Here is a 6,982-nt window from a genome sequence, read left to right on the forward strand (position 1 = left end):
ACAATGTTACATATTTTTGTTCCAAACACAAACTCTTGACTTCAGTCTTGTATGTAGTGTGGCGCCCTGGACTATCCAGGTAGCCACAGACAGAACACCCCCTCCCCCCCCCCCACCCCCAGACAGTTACATTAGGCAGACACAAAACCCTTGTTGCCTCCCTCCAGGGTCTGATGTCCACACCAGGTGGGGCGGAGCCAGGCTGTTGGCCCCACCCACCAAGGAGTTCACAGGCCTGGAGGCGGGAAAAGTGAGAGTTGAGTCTTGGAGGTGAAAGTGAGAGGAGTAAACACTTGAGGTGTCTGGGTCGGAGCCCAGACACTGACAGCAAGGTTGGCACATGGTGGTGGCCGTCTGCAGGTGTGGTGGATCAACGCGGAACCGTAGGACCGGGGTCGGGCGGTGGCCCGACGGTACCGAACCGGGGAGCGAAGTGCTCCCAGCACACACAGGCAGGGCCATCGGACCCCCGACTAGGCTTGGAGCTGCCGTTAACAGTCAAATCCGAGAGTGACAGGAACCCCAGGGGTTTCCTAACTACCCAAGTCCCGTCAGAAGGCAAGTCTGCACCGTGAGGGTATACAGCCACCGCCGAAGGCTAGAGACCCAAGGGCCAGCGCCTGCGGGCAAAACTGGCTCCTCCGGCATCCATACACCGGGGAGCGGACTACCGTTGGGAACCCATCGTAGTCAAGACAGTACACAAAGGTACAGGGAAAGACAGCCACCATCACCTGTCTGGGGAGACACTGCAGCCAACTGCGGGACCCGTCCATCCAGCCGTTTGGCTTACCGGAGACTTTGTGCATCAAAAAAATTACGTGGGCTTCGCCATATTTTTGTATGCTAGCCAGGTACAGCAGGCAGCCACGGGCTGCCTCCAACCCCCAGTTGCCTGTTTGTACCCGGCTGGGAACCAAAAATATAGGGAAGCCCGTTTTTTTTTTTTAATTATTTCATGAAATAATTAAACAAATGACGTAGGCTTCGCCCCATTTTTGTGTCCAGCCAGGTACAACTAGGCAGCTGGGGATTGGAATCCGCAGCACAGGTTGGCCTGAGCTTTCTGGGCCCCACTGCTGCAAATTGCAGTCTGCAGCCGCCTCAGAAAATGGCATTTCATAGAAGCGCCATCTTCTGGCGCTGTATCCAACTCTTCCAGCACCTGCCTGCTATACCTGGCTAGCATAGAAAAATATGGCGAAGCTCACGTCTTTTTTGTAGTTTTTTTGGCAAAAAAAATAAATGCTTCCCTGGATTTTCCATTGCCAGTGAAGGTAACACCAAGCAGTGGGGGTTAGCAGCCAGTAGCTGCTTGGATTACCCTTAGCTAGCAATACAAAAAATGCAGCGGGAGCCCATATATATTTTTTTAATTATTTATATAACTAAAAACAAAATGGGCTTCCCTGTATTTTGATTGCTGGACATCACAGTGCTGTAAAAATAAATCTTTAAAAAAAAATGACGTAGCGCTCCACGGTATTTTTGATTCTCAGCGCAGATAAAGCAGACAGCTATGGGTTGCCACCCCCATTTGCCTGCCGTTACCTTGGTTGGCAATCAAAATACAGGGAAGCCCATTAATTTTTTCTATTTAAAAAATAGTTAAAAAAAAAAAAAATGCCGTTGGGTCCCCCCATTTTTGATAGCCAGCTAGGGTAAAGCAGACGGCTGTAGCCTGAAAACCACAGCTGGCAGCTTTACCGTGGTTGGGGATCCAATGTGGAGGTCCCCTCAGGCTCTTTTTTTATAAATATTAATAATTACACAAGTAGGGTCCCCCCCCAAATTGGATCACCAGCCAAGGTAAAGCGGACAGCTGTGGTCTGGTATTCTCAGGGTGGGAAGGTCCATAGTTATTGGGCCTTCACAGCCTAAAAATAGCAGGCCGCAGGCACCCCAGACGTGGCGCATCCACTAGATACCCAACATCATAAACTGTCAGTACTAACAAAAAAAAAAATCGACAAAAATTTATTTGAAAAAACAGTCCCCAAAACATTTCCTCTTTCACCAATTTATTGTAAGAAAAAAAATAAAGGGGTCCCACGACTTTTCTGGACCGTCTAGAATATGGGGGGGGAGACACTCGGGGAACGTATCCCCCATTTTCTAGGAGTGCGGACCCTTCATGTGAGGAGTGTGGGTGCAATGAATCTGCACTCACTCTCCCCGGGTCCACAGCAGCAGAGTCCATGTCGTAATGGTTGCTACCAAAGCTGCAATGCCCTGATCATGAGGTAAGGGCATGCCTAATCAGGAGAACTACTGTAGAGTAAGCTCTGCTCACTGGTATATAGGTGCTCAGAGGTAATAATAGATAAAATTAGTGAGTAACCTCGGCACTCTAAATCTCCCAGACTAAGTCAGTAAGTCACAACAGATAGTAATGCAAAATCACTCTTTATTGGTCCGTTTCAAGAAAAACATTTTTTTCATAAGCATGTGTTTTTGTCCAAAACAAGTTACAAATGACGTTTCGGCCTGAGCCTTCGTCAGATTGGACTTATCTGCATGTAATCATGAAAAATGACAATAATCAGTATCACATAAGAGTGAGAGAACAATAACAAACTCGAACAATGTAGAGGTACAATTGGGATGCAGCAAAAAAATTGCAACACAGCAAGAAATGAAACACATGAAACAAATGTCATAATACAGTACAAGGACAATATAGTAATGACAAATATGGGGTCAGAGTAGGCTTAGACAGTTCTGGTACGAAAGAGATGTCAATCATAAAGTAACATGTGCAGTAGGTGTAGAGCTACACTATGCATGGCAGAGCTAATGGGTAGACTGACCATAGAAAAAGAACGGAGAAAAGGTGGAGAAGAAGTGTTTGTTCATGCCATATGAGAGATAAATAATTTTTTACCGGCGCTGTCATTTACTGTAACGTGATCATCGGTGTACGATGTATACCTGTGATCACGTGAGCGGGGACCGGAAAAATCGTCCTGAATCATGATCTCCAGGGTCTCAGCTAGCCTTGAAACCGCGGAGATTTTCTGACGCTGGGGGGCGTTATTCACTTATTTCTGCCTGCTGTTTATAAACGGCAGATCAGAATAAGGCTACATTAACACGACCGATCCATTTTTGCGGTCTGCAAAAAACAGTCCGTTTTTTTTCACGGGTGCATCCGTGTGGCATCCGTTTCCGTTCCGTAGACGGTCCGTATGTCATCTGTTTGTCATCCGTGTGCCTTCCGTTTTTTTTGTGTACTGCAAAAAAACTGGAGGGTAAATGCATAAATTTACCCAGGATCCATAGCTTCATCCTACATGAGGCGGTCACATGTTCCCTCCAGTGCCATTTTCTACTGCTTTTCACAGCGTAGAGCGCTCTGGTGATTTTCCTGTGCTTGTGCACTTCATATCAGTCTTTTCTGTCATTATAATGGCAGAAAGACACATAATGTCCCACTCTCCTGCATTTTGTAATTTTGCACCCTTTGGTGCCTTTCATGTAGCACTAAGGGGTGCTTGGCTTTGTATTTAGCCAAAAAAATGAAAAAAAAAAAATGACTTGGGGTTCCCCCTAGTTTTGTAGCCAGCTAGGGTAAAGCAGACTGCTGCAGCCTGCAGACCACAGCTGGCAACCTCACCTTGGCTGGTAATCCAAAACTGAGGGCACCCCACGCTGTTATTTTAAATTAAATAAATAATTAAAAAAAACACGTAGGGGTCCCCCCAAAATTGGATCACCAGCCAAGGTAAAGCAGACAGCTAGGGCCTGATATTCTCAGACTAGGGAGGTCCATGGTTATTGGACTCTCCCCAGCCTAAAAATAGCAGGCCGCAGCCGCCCCAGAAGTGGCGCATCCATTAGATGCGCCAATCCTGGTGCTTCGCCCCAGCTCATCCCGCGCCCTGGTGCGGTGGCAAACGGGGTAATATATGGGGTTAATACCAGATGTGTAATGTCACCTGGCATCAAGCCCTGGGGTTGGTGAGGTCAGGCGTCTATCAGATACCCGACATCACCAACCCAGTCAGTAATAATAAAAAAAGACGATAAACACATTTTTATTTGAAAAAACACTCCCCAAAACATTCCCTCTTTAACCAATTTATTAGAAAAACAAATCCAGGTCTCGTGTAATCCAAGGGGTTGCCATGACGATCCACACTGTCCCAGTCAATGAAGAGCAGAATGTTCCCCATTGGCTGGGAGAGCAGTGCAGTGACCTGAGCTAACATCAATAGGTCAGCCCAGGTCACTGCAGGACATGACAAGTGCTGCTGTCAGCGAGGTACATTACCTGCGCTGATCTCCTGCACTGCCGACAGCACCTGTCACTGCGTTCAATGACCGCCGCCTTCACAGCCAAGTATCGCGAGAGGCCCGTGACGTCACCGCTAGTCAGTCTGGGGTCGGAAGCGAGAGAAGGTGATGTGACAAGTGGCGGCCATGGAGGACAGTGACAGCGCTGAGGTCGGGATGGCGGGACTTCATCACTGCAGGTAAGACGAGCGGGGCCATGTGTTCAGAGTGTCTGTGTGTGTGTGTGTGTGTCTGTGTGTGTGTGTGTGTGTGTGTGTGTGTGTGTACGTGTGTACATGCCGCGGGCAGGAGGGGGTGGAGCGAGCTGAGCGGGGAAGTGTGGGCTTCCTGCACGTAACTAGGATAAACATCGGGTTACTAACCAAAGCGCTTTGGTTGGATACCCGATGTTTATCTTGGTTACCAGCTTCTGGCAGGCTGCCAGCGATGGCTCCTGCACACTGTAGCTGTAAAAAGCCCTGCTTTTTGCTGCTAGAACCGTTCTCGAACGTATCTAGAACTATCGAGCTTTTGCAAAAAAGCTCAAGTTCTGGTTCGATCTAGAACAGCCCCCAAAATCACTCGAGCCGCGAACTGGAGAACCACGAACCGCGAACCGCGCTCAACTCTAGTCATGACACTGTTATGGGGTGAGGATCTGCTGCTGACTCTGTTATGGGGGTAATGACCCCAAATTCTCTACTAAGGTACCCCAGCCTGGTAATGATCCTCCTGCCTTGTATATGATCCCGATCCTTGTATATATGTCCCTCATCCTGATAAATACCCCCATCTTGGTATAGCCCTCATCCTGTTATATACCCCCATTCTGCTTATAATATACCCCCATCCTGCTATATACCCCTATCCTGCTCATAATATACCCCCATCCTGCTATATACCCCCATCCTGCTCATAATGTAAACCCATCCTCCTGTATACCCCCATCATGCTCATAATATACCCCCATCCTGATATATACCCCATCCTACTATTTACCCCAGCCTGCTATATGGCCTGTATCCTATGGCACAGAAAAACAATAAACGTTTATACTCACCTTTCCTCACTCCCTGCAGCATCGATCATCTTCCTCTCTGTCAGTAGCAGCACCGCTGACCTGTGTGGAGCCGTTCCCTTGCAGCATCATGATGTCCTCCTCTCTGCCGGCTCGCTGATGTGTGTAGAGAGCGGGGCGCACAGCGATAATGTCATCGCTGTGCGCCCCGCTCTCTACACAGATCAGCTGGCAGGCAGAAAGGAGGACATCGTGATGCTGCAGGGGAACAGTGATGGGTGAGCATACCGTACTTATTCACTGCCCCCATGCAGATGATGCTCGGGGGGCAGTGAATATAGCCGCACATAATCACTCCAGGCTGTAGTTGCCAGGGGTGATCATGCAGGCCGGCTCTTTACTATGTGTGCACCCCCCCCGCCCATTATCCCGCCCACCTGTCAGCGCCAGCTTCAGTGTTGAGAGATGATGGGTGGGAGGATGCATATGAAATGAGCGGGCCAAGTGGTCACGGCAGGCGCTGCTACAGCCTGCTTGTGCCACCGATGACCTGCTCCACCACAGTACCCTCATTTCCTGCAGCCCTACATTCAGACTATAAGATGCACCTCCGACTTTCCCCCAACATTTGGGGGGAAAAAATGCATCTTATAGTCCGAAAAATACGGTATATACAGTGGTGTGAAAAAGTGTTTGCCCCTTCCTGATTTCTTATTCTTTTGCCTGTTTGACACACTTAAATGTTTCAGATCATCAAACAAATTAAAATATTAGACAAAGATAACACAAGTAAATATAATATTCAGTTTATAAATTAAAGGATTTTATTATGAAAGGACAAAGAAATACAAAGCTACTGGGACCCTGTGTGAAAAAGTGAGTGCTTGCCCTCTTAAAATATAAATTAATTGTGGTTTATAACATCATTGGGAAGCTGTGTTCAATTTCCCTAGCTCCACCCAGGCCTGATTACTGTGATTACTGCCACACCTGTTCTCAATCCTGTGTGAAGAAAGTGTTTGCCCCCTAAACCTAATAACTGGTTGGGCCACCCTTAGCAGCAACAACTGCAATCACACGTTTGCCATAACTGGCAATGAGTCTGTGTCGCCCACCTGTAGCGGTTGCCTCAGGGACGTCACTCCACCTTCTGAGACGCCACAGGGGCTCCACTTGATTACCACTGGCAACAGGTATGTCAGGTTTATTTACATGGGAGTCGTGACGCCACTCACTGTTTGCGGTCAGGGTTATTGGTGACCGCCACTGCAGGTTTAACGAGCGTCTGGGGCTGATGGGGTCTGCAGTCGGGTGGTATGGCCTCCCATGAGTGAGGCTGGTCCCAGGGACTCAGGTGTGTGGAACAACAGGTCACAGAATAACTCAGTCGCAGTCCAGAAAGTCTTTCAACTTGTTTACTCACTTTTAGTTGGTTTGTGAGGTACCAGGGCAATGCTGTGATTAAACCAGGTGGAACCAGGAACTCCTTCAGGCCGTTCTGAGGGCAACTATTAACTCGCCTTCCTTGCCCTTCTTGTTTCGGATAATCCCTGACTTGCAGTATCGTGGGATTCATCCAGGGAAGTCGCTACTGCCTTTTCTCCCCTTTCTGGCCTGTTTGCCGGCAGCGTGGACTAGGTGAGATGGCTTCTGGCCCTATCTCCTTGTGGGTCCCCCTGTTGCTGCTGA

This window comes from Anomaloglossus baeobatrachus, chromosome 1 (assembly GCF_048569485.1).
Source record: "Anomaloglossus baeobatrachus isolate aAnoBae1 chromosome 1, aAnoBae1.hap1, whole genome shotgun sequence".
Taxonomy (NCBI): Eukaryota; Metazoa; Chordata; class Amphibia; order Anura; family Aromobatidae; genus Anomaloglossus; species Anomaloglossus baeobatrachus.